General features: G+C 36.5%; 1 pseudogene; it reads left to right on the top strand.

Moving 5' to 3' along the window:
• The first annotated feature begins 499 nt into the window (after window positions 1-499).
• LOC115505212 lies at window positions 500-1,826 on the top strand (annotated as a pseudogene).
• The last annotated feature ends 12,916 nt before the right edge of the window (window positions 1,827-14,742 follow it).

The raw sequence follows: 14,742 nt of genomic DNA, 5'->3' as shown, positions 1-14,742 counted from the left end.
CTTGCACCCATTTCAACTTTATCCATCCTTCCAGGGCACCCTCTGCACAGAGAACCCTGGGACCACCAGTCTCATGCCCACATCAGCTGTGGCCATCCCACCAGGACAGGCCCAGGATGGTATACCCCAGGACCCCCATACCAGCCACAGTTCCAGCCAACCAGCCAAAGTCACCAGGCACACATAATCTACATAGGGGTTGGCCATACACAAGACCACTTTCTCAAGTTTAAGAGAAGTAGCTGTTCCATCTAATTCAAAGAAGCAAACACAGAAAGTCCAGCAAAATGAAGGGATAGAAGAATGTGCTCCAAATGAAAGAACAAGGCAAAGCCTCAGAAATAAAACTAAATGAAATGGAGATAAGCAACATGCCTGAGAAGACATTTAAAGTCTCACTGGACTGGAGATTATAATATAAAGCTTATAATATAAGCATCTTTATAAAGATTATAAAGCTGGAGATTATAAAGCTGGAGATTATAAAGAAGCATATATTATAAGATGCTATATTATAAGCTTATATTATAAAGATGCTCACTGGACTGGAGAAAAGAACGGAAGAACTGAGTAAGAGCTTCAACAAAAAGATGGAAAACATAAAGGAACTAATCAGAGTTGAAGACCACGATAACTGAAATAAAAGTACTCTAGAGGGAATCAACAGTACATTAGCAGATGCAGAATAATGGACCAGTGATCTGAAGTCAGAGTAATGAAAACTCCTAAGCTGAACAGTAAAAAGGAAAAAAAAAATTTTTTTTTAATGAGGATAAAGGATCTCTTGGACAACATCAAGTAAACAAACATTTGCATTATAGGGGTCCCAGACAGAGAAAAGAGAAAAAGAGGCAGAAAATGTATTTGAAGAAATAATAGCTGAAAACTTCCCAAATTTGAGGAAGAAAACACATCCAGATTCAGGAAGAACAGAGTTCTAAACAAGATGAATTCAAGAGCCTCCACACCAACATACATAATAATTAAAATGTCAAAAGTTAGGCCATCTTGTGTCCCTGTGTGTACCTGATCTCAACTGGTCCACCCAAGACCCCTGAGTGCCAACCCCGGGTCCTATTTCCACTCCAGCAAGATGAAAGAAACTATCATGAACCAGGAGAAAGTCGCCAAACTGCAAGCAAAGTGTGCATTGGTGGAAAGGGAGCTGCTCACTGAAAGAAGAAGGTGGTTCATAGAATGGCTACAGCAGATGATACAAAAAAAAAAAACAACTTCAGTTTTCCTTAAAGAAGTTAGGGGTAAACAATATCTCTGGTATTGAAGAATTGAATGTGTTCACAAACCAAGGAGCAGTGATCTACTTTAACAACCCGAAGTTCAGGCAGCCCTGGCACTTTCACAATTACAGGCCACGCTGAGACAGAGCAGCTGACAGCAATGCTACCCAGTATCTTAAACCAACTTGGCGTGGACAGTCTGACTAGTCTAAGAAGACTGGCTGAAGTGCTGTGCAAACAACGTGTAGCTAGGAAAGGGCCACTTGCTACAGGAGAGGAGGATGATGATGAAGTTCCAGATCTTATGGAGAATTTTGATGAATCTTCCAAGAATGAAGCAAACTGAATTGAGTCAACTTCCGAAGAAAATAAAACTTGGAGTGACTGGGAGCTGCTATTTTGTATTGTGACTGCTTTTTAAAATTTTGTTTATGGCTCTGATAAAATTAATATAGATAGCTAATATTTTTAAACCCAAGCCCCTTGGACATTGCAGCTCTGTTCGGTTTTGACTTACACACAATTCATTCTTTGCAGCTAATTAAGCTGAAGAAGCCTGGAAATAAAGTTTGAAACAAGGTTAATAAAGTTCTTTGCCCAATTAAAAAAAAAGTCAAAGGTTAAAGATAGAGAATTTTAAAAGCAGTGAGAAGCAAAAAGTTATGTTCAAGGGAAACCCTATAAGGCTGTCCAGCTGATTGTTTTCAGAAGAAACTTTGCAGGCCAGAAGGGGGTGGCGTGATATATTCAAAGAGCTAGAAGAAACAAATCTACAACCAAGAACACCCAGCGAAGTTACCATTCAGAAGTAGAGAGGTAGAGTTTCCCAGACAAGCAAAAGTTAAAGGAGTTCTTTAAGGAAAAAAGAAAAGGCCATAATTAGAAGAAAATTATGAGTAAAATTATGTAAAATATGACCACATATACAAAAAACATGGAAGGGTAGTAAAAATGTTCTTTTAGAATGTGTTCAAACTTAAGTGACCATCAATTTAATATAGACTGCTATAAAGTTAGAATGTTATATATAAATCTCACAGTAACCACAAACTCCAAACTTCTAATAGATACACAAAAAAATGAGAAAGAAAACCAAACAGGACACTACAGAAATTAATCACAAGGAAAGAGCAATAAAAGAAAGGAATACAGATCTACACACACACACACACACACACACACACACACACACAAGAAGCCAGAAAACAACACGATAGCAGTAAGTACATATCTATCAATAATGACTTTAAATGTTAATAGTCTAAATGCTCAAATCAAAAGACATAGGGTGATGGAAGGGGGAGTAACAATCAAGTCTTACCTATCTGATGCCTACAAGAGACTCCATCAGACCTAAGACACCTACACAGTGAAAGTAAGAGGATGGAAAAAGATATTTCATGCAAATGAAAGGGAAAAAAACCAAAAAACCAAAGTAGCAATACTTATACCAGACAAAATACACTTTAAAACAAAGACTGAAACAAGAGACAAAGAAGGGCATTACATAATAAGTGATCAATCCAACAAGAAAATATAATAATTGTAAATATGCACTCAACATTGGAGTACCTAAATAGAGTAAATATTAAGAGACATAAAGGGAGAAATTGGTAGTAATACAAAATACTAGGGGACGTTATCATCCCAATTACATCAATGGATATACTGTCCAGGCAGAAATCAATGAGAAACAGTGTCTTTGAGTGACACATTAGACCAGATTGACTTTAAGAGATAGACAAAACATTTTATCCTAAAGCAGTAGAATACACCTTCTTTCCCAGTGCACATGGAACATCCTCCAGGAGAGATCACATATTAGACCACAAAACAAATCTCAATACATTTAAGAAGATTGAAATTATATCACACATCTTTTCTGACCACAAGAGTATGAAACTTGAAATCAATCACAAGGAAAAAAAATGAAAAAAACACAAATATGTGGAAAAAATATGCTACTAAATGACCAAGGGGTCAATGAAAACATTAAAAGAGGAAATAAATACATGGAAATAAATGAAAATGAAAACAACAGTTCAAAATCTTTGGAACACTGCAAAAGCAATTTTAAGAGCAAAGTATACTTATAAAAGGATACAGTCCCACCTCAAGAAACAAGAAAAATCCCAAATAAACCATGTAACCTTATACCTAAAGGAACTAGAAGAAGAACAAACAAATCCTAAGGTTAGTAGAAGGAAGGAGATAATACAGATCAGAGCAAAATAAATGAAATAGACTAGAAAAACAATTTTTAAAAGATCAATGAAAACAGCTGATTCTTTGAAAAGATAGAATTGATAAACCTTTAGCCAGACTCATCAAAAAAAGGTGAAAAAAATAAAAGAAATGAAGTAGTAATAACCAACACGACAGAAATACAAAGGATTATAAGAGATTGCTATAAAAATTACATGCCAACAAATTGGACAACATAGAACTGAATATTCCTGGAAACATACAATCTTCTAAAATTGAATCAGAAAGAAAAAATCTGAATAGATCAATTACTAGTAATGAAATTGAATCAGTAATTGAAAAACTATCACCAAAGTCCATTACCAGGTGGCTTCAAGTGAATTCTACCAAACACTTAAAGAAGATTTAATAACTATTCTTCTCAAAGTATTCAAAAACACATAAAAGGAAAGAAAATCTTCCAAATTAATTCTATAAAACCAGCATTACCCTGATACCAAAACCAGACAAAGACACTACAAAAAAAGAAAACTACAGACCAATATCCCTGATGAACAGACACAAAAATACTCAACAAAATATTAACAAACCTCATTCAACAATACATTAAAAGGATCATTAAATACAAACATTTTTTCACAGAACTAGAATAATCCTAAAATTTGTATGAAGCCACAAAAAACCTTGAATAGCCAAAATAATATTGAAAAAGAAGAAAAAAATGGATATCACAATCCCAGATGTCAAGACCTACTACAAAGCTGTAGTAGTCAAAACAGTATGTTACTGGCACAAAAATAGACACATATATCAATGAAACAGAACAAAGAGCCAAGAAATAAACCCACATTTATATGGTCAATTTATGACAAAGGAGATAAGAATATAAAATGGGGAAAAGACAGTCTCTTCAATAAATGGTGCTGGGAAAACAGGACAGCAACATGCAAAATAATTAAACTGGACTGCTTTCTTACACCATACCTAAAAATAAACTGAAAATGAATTAAAGACCTAACTGTGAGACCTGAAACCATAAAATCCTAGAAATGAACACAGGCACTAATCTGTTTGACATCAGTCTTGGCAACATTTTTGTAGGTATGTCTTCTCAGGTAAGGGAAACAAAAGCAAAACAAAAAAAAAGAAAGAAAAGAAAAACAACAAATTATTGGGACTACACAAAAATGAAAAGCTTTTTCACAGTGAAAGAAACCATCAACAAATGAAAAGGCAATATACTAAATAGGAGAAGACATTTGCACATTATATATCCAATAAAGGGTTAATATCAAAAATATATAAAGAATTCATACAACTCAACACTAAAAAAAAAAATCTGATTTAAAAATGGGCAGAGGACCTGAATAGACATTTTTGCCAAAAAGACATACAGATGGCCAACAGATACATGAAAAGATGCTAAACGTGTCTAATCATCAGTAAAATGCAAATCAAAACCACAATGAGATATCACCTTATACCTATCAGAATGGTAGAATCAAAAAGAAATGTTAGGATGTGGAGAAAAAGGAACTCTCATGCACTGTTGGTGGGAACAAAATTGGTGCAGCCACTGTGGGAACCAGTATGGAGATACCTTAAAATATTAAAGATAAAAAGACCATATGATCCAGTATTTACCCAAAGAAAATAAAAACACTAATTGGAAAAGATATATGCACTCCTATATTTAATGCAGCATTTTTTACACTAGTCAAGATACGGAAGAAACCCAAGTGTCTGTTGGTAGATGCATGAATAAAGAACATGTAGTATATTATTACTCAGCCATAAAAAAAGAATGAAATCTTGCTATTTGTGACAACATGGATGGACCCAGAAGATGTTATACTAAGTGAAATAAGTCAGAGAAATACAAATACCGTATGATTTCACGTATATGTGGAATGTAGAAAGAAAACACATGACTAAGTGAACAAAAAGCAGAAACGGAAGCATAAATGCAGCATACAAAATGATGGTTGCCGGAAAGGGCGGTGGGGAATGGGCAAAAAGAGGAAAGGGGAGTGGGAGACCCAGGCTTCCAGTTATGGAATAAATAAGTCGTGGGGATAAAAGGCACAGCATAGGAAGTATAGTCAGTGTCATTGTAATAGCACTGTATGAGGACAGATGGTGGCCACACGTGTGGGGAGCATAGCACGACATAGAGTTGTGCAATCACTGTTGTACGCCTGAAACGAGTGTAACACTATGTGTCAATTTAGAAAGTAAGCTGGTACAAAACTAAAATTTGTGCGTTTTGTTGTTGTCTTGCTGTTAAAAGACCAAAGTGTTCTTAGATTACTGGTCTGATTTGAATAAGAAATTGTAAACAGATTTTTCTTTAACAGTGTCATCTACCTAGAAAGCAAATGTTCTATGCTTTATCTTTATCAAATGTTTGGTTACTTTTAAAAATCTGAGTCTATTTAATATTAAAAGAGCTAAGAATTTTTATAACAATTTAACTTTCTGTATTTACTTGTGAAGTCTTCGGTTCATAGTGATCTGTGATCCTATCAGATTTCAACACCTTTTGATATTTTTTGACAAACTTCTCAAAACTAAGTTCAACAGTGAAGTCTTCTGGGTGGCTCAGTCGGTTAAGCGTCCGAATTTGGCTCAGGTCATGATCTCCTGGTCTGTGGGTTCAAGCCCTGCGTCAGGCTCCGTGAGGACAGCTCAGAGCCTGGAGCCTGCTTCGGATCCTTTGTCTCCCTCTCTCTCCCTGCCCCTCCCCTGCTCACACTCTTGCTCTCATTTGCTCGCTCTCAAAAATAAACATTAAGAAAAATTTTAGATGAAGTCTTTTGACCACAAGCTATCTTTGAAATTTTTCAGCAAGTCCCTGGAATGATTCAAAATACTTACTCTTCTCATAAAAGAGAGATTAAATAAATTAGGTATGTGAAATCACATGGGAAGCAATGTCAAATAAGAGTTGCTAAACCTTCTTAAATTGTATTTGTGTAAATATGGGTACTAAAATAAGTATTCTATAAATTGAATGAAACTCCTGGAAATCTGATATTATCCATGTTATCACTTATAATTCTAGTTATTATCTTGAAATGCTGTATATCGCAGAAATAACCAAACTTCCTTATTTATTGCATTATAATGAACTTAAATCAGATCTTTGGCCATTGCCATTTGTTGAGACTCTTTGTAATTTAGAGAATTCTTCTTTTATTTTGATAAAGAATTATTTTTACAAAAGTGCTTCATTTTGAAAGAGATTCAAAGGAAAGATTCTGAGAGGTACTATAGAATACAGGTCTCAAATAACCTTAAGAGCATACCATTGAATTGTGTAAGGATTTATAGAACTCTAATGAAGAAACTGATGGCTTCACACAACTGCTAACAAAAAATCAAAATCAGTTACACAGTACTGAACAAACTGAGGAGGATAATTGTACTTTTTTATGATGTTTTGCTTGAAATATTACTGGATCTTTCATCTTTTCCAAATATACGAAAACCTCTCCTCTTAATTATTACTTATACTAATTTGGTAATTATACCTTTGTAAGCAGGATTGAAACATTTATCTTTTTCTCCCTACCTGATCCCTCTAGAATCAGAAACTCCCAGGGAGTATTTTTATATTTTCAGGGCAATATATTTATTTGCATGTGTTCAATAAGAATCTAGTCTCTGTGACAGGACACAATTGGTAAGATTGGTTATGTTATCAAGGCTTTGACTTGAATGTCCTATTTGAGAGAGACATGCATAGACTGAGATATGGCCAGACAGCTTTAAGTCAGATTGACTTTCTGAAGCCAATAAAACTCCTTGGAAATATTGGCCTGATACCTTGCTTACAGGAATCCCAGAGGCTTTACCAGATGAATGAAGGTCACTTCCTAGCAGGTGTAGGAAACTCAGGATATTTTGAGAGAACTCAAGAAGACAGGAATTAACCCAAACATCAAGTACCACAGGTGGAGTATGATGGCAAGTAGTTGACTTGGCCTCTTCGTCTCAAGAGGCTTTTAAAACGTCAGTCTGGGATTCCTTATGAAAAGTTCCAGCCAAGCAGATTTTTAAAGTGCATATATGATCGATTGCTATTCTTGTTGCACTTGTATAAATAAGCAAGCTAGATTTATTGAAACTGGAGTTCATTTGCAAACAAATTAGTCTTCCTATTATTGGTAGAAATCAGTAATTATAGAGAGAAAAATTACATTTCAATTGAAACTATAATACATACTTTTGGATATCAGAATCTAATTCTGCTCACTATTATTAAGATTTTGATTTCTACCTGTAAGCTAGACTTGATCCTGAATTATTCTAGTTTCTTCTAAAGTCTGGATACAACTCTTCAAATTAATTTTTCCAATTTTCTCCTATCCTTTTGACTTGAAATCATTGAAAACTAAAACTTCCCTTTTTCTTGAAGCCTTCCAAACTGAATATGAATGACTTTATATAAACTTTAGAGAAATAACCACAACAGTTTCATGTATGAATACTCTTGGTGCTGGCAGCCACTTTGTGGCCACTAACAAAAATCACCAGACATTCAAACACCAAAAAAAAAAAAAAAGAAAAAGAAAAAAAAAATCTACCAGCATGCCATTGCCTGCCTTCACTCCCTATAAAAATACTTTGATCCCGACATCTGGAAATCATCTCAACTGGCTACCCTCATAATTTAGAAATTGACTTATAATGTGTTCCAATCTTTAACCAGTGTTTTATTTTGTTTCCATTGAAATGACTCTTATTTAATCGGATTACGTATTACTGATTACTTGAACCACAGGCCTAACTTTGAGAAAACATCTGCACACTGACTCCTGAAATGAGTTTAACTGAACTGACCTACTGTCAGGACAAAGAGACGGGTTCAACGAGAGGAACAGTCTACCAATTTTAGTATGCAAAACCTTAGATTTTAGTTTGCAAAACTTCCAGGGAAGTTTCAGAGGAGGAAACCATAGCTAAAGGCCAGCTGCCCACCATCCCCCCACAAATGTGCCCCTTTGACATCCTGATTATTTTGATTTAAAGTTACTAAAAACTGGCTACTGTATGAAGAACACTCTGGCACTCCTTTATCTCCAAACAGCAGGAAATATATCTCCCATGTGAGAGGCACTCTCCCCATACCAGACAAAAGAGACATCCTAACCATCAGAGCCAGGGAATTCAGAACCAAGAAGGCTGTGTAATCAAAATACTTTACTTCTTCAGCCCAAATCCTGTTTAGAATTCTTCACTAAGCTCCAGAATATAAATTTTGTTTGTCCTGTCAATTACAGATTTATGTTTCTTTGAATAAGACATAAGCATGACGTGGTCGTGTTTTGGGTCTTAATTTCATCATCAGGCCTCTGTATACACATAAAACTTCAGAGGTTTTTTTCTCCTATTAATCTTTCTTAGATCAGTTAGAAGACTATTGAAGGGTAAAGAAAAAAATTTCCTCCCAAAAACCAATAATCAGTGCTCCCAAGTATCTCTTAATGAAAGGTACCCTAACCAGCCTGCCTGGCGGTGCCCTGGCGAGGCAGTTCATATTCCTCCAGATCTGCCTTTAGGAGGAATATGTACTCCTGACACTTACACTCTTCCAGCTCCCCAGCTATCATGGCCTGCACAGGCCATGCGTGCATAGTATGCATCTGTCGGCCAGCCTTGGGAATCCCAGGCCCCCAGGCCTATGGAGAACCATCTGGTCCCCAACCACCTATATCCCCTCCTGGGCAGAGGAGGCATCGCCTTCAAACTGGTGACATTCAGTCTCTATTTGGACTGGCTTCCTGATGAATTGTGGAGTTCAGGAATGAAAGCTCCCAGGTGTCCCTTATTAGAGGCTACACCTGGCAAGGCAGTCCAGTTTCCTCCAGCTCTTCCCCAGACGGACTACACACACATTAGGGCTTGAAGTTAGGCAGATGACTTGTACCCCCAAAAGCCTGCTCCTGTGACCAGGCTTCTGCCGAAACTTTCTACAGTAGGTGCCTGGCTACCCTGACCTACATTGCCCACACATACCCTGTTTGCACCCCAACAGCAGGTTTCTACAATAAAACCTATTTAAAACACAGGTGTGAGCAACAGGAGGCCAATAATTAATATGCCTCACCCACTAGCTTTACCAAAATCACCTAAGAGGTGGTTTAGGGGTCGAATTTTTTATATATTAATTTCTGAGGATCCTGGAGAACTATTGAAGACAGTCCAGACAAAACTTAAAATTAAGGAAATTCCAGATATTGGCCTGATCACCCAACCCAGGGAGTCATATTCTATATTAAAAAGAGCAACTCGGGAAGACATCCCAGTACCCTTTTTAGGAACATTAAGTAACATAGATGCCAATAGGCAGAAAGAAAACGTGCCTGCACAAAAAGTGATCTCCAGAGTAGAAAGAAACCCAGATCCTTTTCCTCCTAAGGAAAAAGGCACCTCCTAATCCTAAAGGCACCAATCTACCCGAGGATGAGGATTATTTTAACCCTTTTGACCCCAGTAACTTTAAATAACTAGAAGCCAGGCCCATAAAGACAGACAAAACTACAACAAATGAGAAAGTAGAACCAATCGGATGCACTGAAGAGCAAGCTTATACCAGAGAAGAAATGACAAAAGTTAGAATTCCAACAAATTTAAATGGACACAGAAACCCACTGGCTATTAGATTTTTGACCTGAAGAAAAAACATGGTCCTTACAGGAGCAGAGATTGTACAACTTGGAGCTGTCACCACTGATGCTAAATTGAATCGACACCTTAGAGCATTTGGACAAAATAATACTATTTTTAAAAGATCTTGGGTAGCAGCAATCTGGAAATTAAGATGGCCTATACCTAATATATTATCCCTTAAAACATTTTTCATGGAAAACAGCAGGGGAAACTACTAATACAATAATGAAATTAGGACTATTAAATATGATTTAAGATAGAGGACAGACATCCTCACCGCTATATGTGGAAACAACAGAAAAATTTTAAAGGTCAGTCTAAAATCTGTGCCCCCACACAATAGAACGGCATCATTTACAGTATTTGCAGGTGCCAGAGACACAAGAGAACTAATTGGCTTGATAAGATCAGCTGAGGAACTGAGTCAAGATACAGGTTATGGCTTTAACACTCGTGTATATAGACAAAAAGGCCAACACCTAACATAAATAGACCAAACCAGAATAGAAAACATAGACCTAAATCTACAAGGCACTTTTGGCAACCTAAACCATTTAGACTACCACCATTTAAAACAACTATAAAAATAGGAACCCATTAGAAACCTCAAAACTATGTACAGTGGCAAAGAAATGGAAACAAACCTTTTAGAGTAAAATAAACTTATAGAAAATAAGCCCAAATATAGGCTTGCTAACTCATTTATTATACACACTAACTCCCATAGAAAACCTAATTCCATTAATAAGCAAACCACTGATAGCCAAAGAAGAGCAAACCCCATGAGTCTCCCAGAGAGACTCAGCAGTCTCGGTCTCTTGGCCCAAGCCAGAGACAATCTGACCTGTATGTTACATTGGCCGTAACAATAAAAACCCTTTTTGTAAATAAAAGTTCTATATATACTAGCATGTTGTTAGATACTGCATCTCAAGTAACAATGATACAGGGATATCCTACAAATTTAGCAAACTCTTTAAAAAGGGACTAGTTGAAGGATTAGGAGGAAAATTAACCCCCAGGACATCGGTACATAGATTCTTAAGAATTGATGACAGACCACCCATTAAGGCTAAATACCTTATAGATCCCAATTAAGAAAATGTTCTTGGAATGGAGGTAATAGGATATACAAAAAAAAAAAAAAAAATCAAGGAAAACATCCAGTAACTCCTAAATAAACTATTGCACCTACTATTTCACCATATACTAATCCAATCTGGCCTGTTAAAAAGCCAGGTGAATCATATAGATTTACAGAAAATTTTAGGAATTTAAACCAACCCTCTCCCCAAATTGAGGGAGCACTCCTGAATATAGGTGCTAACATAAATATTATCAACACTGGATCTGGAACTGATTACTTAATGATAGACTTATCTGACATGTTCTTTGCTATTCCAACTGATGAGGAGAGCCAATTCATGACTGCATTCACATAGGAAGGCAGAAAATATTAGTTCATTAGGGTACCACAGTAGCCCAGTAATAGTCCCCAACCATCTAACACAAGACATCCAGGCCTTTCATGAAAAACACCACATATATACAGATTAGCATTTCCTATATTGAGGACATATTTATGGTGATAACTTGCAAGAATAGACTAGGGTCACAATAGAGTTAAATAAACTCCTTACACTCAGAGGATGGACAATTGACCCAAGTAATGGCCAAGCACCCCACACTACTATAAAATTTCTAGGCTTAAGTTGGTCCTCTGCAGGGAGAAAAATACCAAATCCAATCATAAATAAGACAGATTGCAAACCAACTCCTACCACAAAAGAAGCAGCTCAGAACCTGACAGAACTATTTGAATACCGGAAACAGCACGTACCGCATATAGGGATTAGATTAAGACACATTTGTGAAATAACGAGAGTAGGGAATTTAGATGGACAGACTCAAGAGGCAGCCTTATTTGAAAAATGCTGTCAAAACTTCTTAACATACTGGCACAAACTAATGAGGACTCTAAATATAGAGTGCCTATACTCATAAGAGTTTACAGAATAGTCACTGTGGACTGAAACAATGCAGGACCTAAAATCTTACCCAACTTCATTTTGGACTAAGAGGTTTCCATGGTCCAAGAACGTATACCAACCAACTGAAATGCTCACTCTCTAAGGCCACAAAATACAGAGCCACTACTCAGTCGGTTAGCTGTCTGACTTCAGCTTAGGTCATGATTTCATGGTCCATGGGTTCGAGCCCCACATCAGGTTTTGTGCTGACATCTCAGAGCCTGGAGCCTGCTTTGAATTCTGTGTCTCTCTCTCTCTGCCCCTCCCCACTCACACTCTGTCTCTCTCTGTATCTCAAAAATGAATAAATGTTAAAAATTTTTAATTTTTGTAATGTTTATTCACTTCGGAGAGAGAGAGAGATAGAGTGTAAGTGGGGAGGGGCAGACAGAGAGGGAGACACAGAATCCACAGCAGACTCCAGGCTCCAAGCTGTCAGCACAGAGCGTGACACAGAGCTTGAACTCACGAACTATGAGATCATGACCTGAGCCAAAGTCAGATGCTTAACCGACTGAGCCACCCAGGTGCCCCCAAATTTTTTTTAAAAATACATAGCCACTAATAGATAACACACTAGTTAACTTAAATTTCAACAGCCTATTCTGGAATGGATAAAGCGGACCCCTGACAAAGAGGGTAAAATACTCCTGACCATCAACTGTTAATGTGGAGATGGTATATTTCTGAGCAGGAAATTTATGGATGAAGGGTCAACCCTTGGTGTGAACTGAGGAAATTTCAGCAAAGCCAATAATGGTGCCATAATTTTCAAGGGGTAAGCCTATCCAAGATCAAGCAATTGGGCAATGGAGAGCACCCTGGTCTATGGAACTCAACAATGCATGATTTATCACCTTCATGACACCATCTGAATTATGTGGGCAGCCTGTGGCCTTCAGGACTAATGATGGTCTAACCTGACACAATCAGGCTCAGGAGAATGAACACAATATATTCAACAAGTAGTCATAAAATAGGTGATTGAATAATCTGATAATGAAAATCAGAATGAGGTATATCTTTCCTCAGACTCATGGGCAGTAGCTAATGGAACAGCTCTTTGGTCAGGAACATGTTGGGGAAATGACAGGAAAATGGGAAATAAGAACATATGGGGTAAGGACATATGGCAGAACATAGCACTGGCTGACATCTCCATATTTTCCACACATGTCTCTGCACATCACAAGGACAATGCTGAAGTACCCAAATTTAATAACCAAGCAGACAAACTCACTTGGACAGCTAAAGAGGCAAAGATTCCAAAAATGTAAAAGGAGAATGATTCATTGCTAAGGAAGAAACAAACTCAAAGCATAACCACACATATACAAGAAGGGCAATGCAACATATAACTGAACATTACCAGTTGATAGGATCATTGCATGGGCAGACCGCCAACCAGGTCATGCTGCACACACAGCTGTAGAACATGGTTAGAGAAAGACACATGTATATACCCACCAAAAAAACTCCAAATTCAAATTAAATGTGAGGATTGCAAAGTATAAAGCTTGTAGGTTATGAAGGGTCCAGATAAAGTCAAAGCTGACAGACCCTCCCAAATTATACAAATTGATTATACAGGACACTTGCCTATATCCGAGTATAACTACATGTATGCCCCACTGTAGGGACATGGGCAAGAATAGGAGAACCTCATACTTGCAGGAAAAAAAATGATTTTAAAAAATCCACTCTTGGAGTATTAGAAACCTAGATGCTAGCTAGGTTAGCAACCATCGTAAAATCAGATCAGGGCGTAGACTTCACAGGAAAGCAGAGACAAGAATGTGCTAAGGAACAAGGAAGAATATGGAACTTCTACTTACCCTATAACCCAACTGCCTCTGGAAATGTAAAATGGCTTGCTCAAGCTAAGGCTTAGGTTGCTTACTAACAATCTAAATATGAAAGCTTGGGCTAAAACTATCAGGAAGCTGTAAGATATCTAAACCATAACTATAGAAAGGATGGAAAACCTCCTATTGAATTGATGTTGCAGACACCCACAAAGACAAGCATTAGCACTATCAACCTAGAATTTAAATTAAAAGGAAAAGTGATTTTATATATATATAATATATATATAATATTTTATATATTTATATTCAATATATTAAATATATATTAATAATTATTAAATTATTAAATAATATATATTTAATATATATTATTTATGTATATAAATAAAATCTGTATAAAATAAAATCTATGTATATAAATAATATATGTATATATACGTATATTTATGTATATAAATAAAATAAAATAGCACCTGACACTAATAAAACCTACTGGGTGACTGAAGGAAAATGCATATTACCTCAAATTAAAGAAAATACCATCATGCCTCTAGAAAAATTTCAGACGTGAAAAACACCATCTTTTATTGTATCAACACCAGATGCCAAATGTTTAGCCAAGCATGATGCAGGGTGATCATGCTTGGAGAAATATTAGCAATAATAGCCGTTATAACTATAGATTTCCTTGAATGGCAAGAACAATATGAAAAAATTAAAAATGTATAGGACACTGTATTTTGCAGACATGAATCCAGGATGCATCTTTAATCCCATCAAAATTAT

This window comes from Lynx canadensis, chromosome F1 (genome assembly GCF_007474595.2).
Source record: "Lynx canadensis isolate LIC74 chromosome F1, mLynCan4.pri.v2, whole genome shotgun sequence".
In the NCBI taxonomy this organism is placed as follows: Eukaryota; Metazoa; Chordata; class Mammalia; order Carnivora; family Felidae; genus Lynx; species Lynx canadensis.
This window is presented reverse-complemented; position numbering and strand designations above follow the sequence as displayed.